This window comes from Diachasma alloeum, unplaced genomic scaffold (genome assembly GCF_001412515.2).
Source record: "Diachasma alloeum isolate Michigan unplaced genomic scaffold, Dall2.0 Dall_scaffold_00942, whole genome shotgun sequence".
NCBI lineage: Eukaryota > Metazoa > Arthropoda > Insecta > Hymenoptera > Braconidae > Diachasma > Diachasma alloeum.
In genome coordinates, this window is record NW_021681059.1 from 1 (window position 1) to 427 (window position 427).

Here is a 427-nt window from a genome sequence, read left to right on the forward strand (position 1 = left end):
AAATACCTCACATTCGACAGCTTATGATATTTCTTCCCATATTGATGACATCAATACTGCAGATCATAGAATAAACAGAGATTTGTTTTGCTTAAGGATATTGAAACGATATCAAGAATATCACATTCTCAGCTCAATTTTTTCTTCAGTGTCCCGCCATGAAACATCATGTGTTATTAAATAACTATAAAAATTAAAGACGGTATATTTATTAGCGTCAACCTGATCAATAGTGGTCCAGAAATTTGTACAAAACATTAACAGTGGGAGTCATTGGCAATAACTCCTATAAAATCAGAATACCGGTTTCATCAATAATGCATAGTTAAAAATGACATTACAATATCATTGAAAGTGGGGGACCAAAAGAACCTATTTTACAAAATCAAGAGTGATTTTCACCATAAACTATGTTTTCATTTTTTTT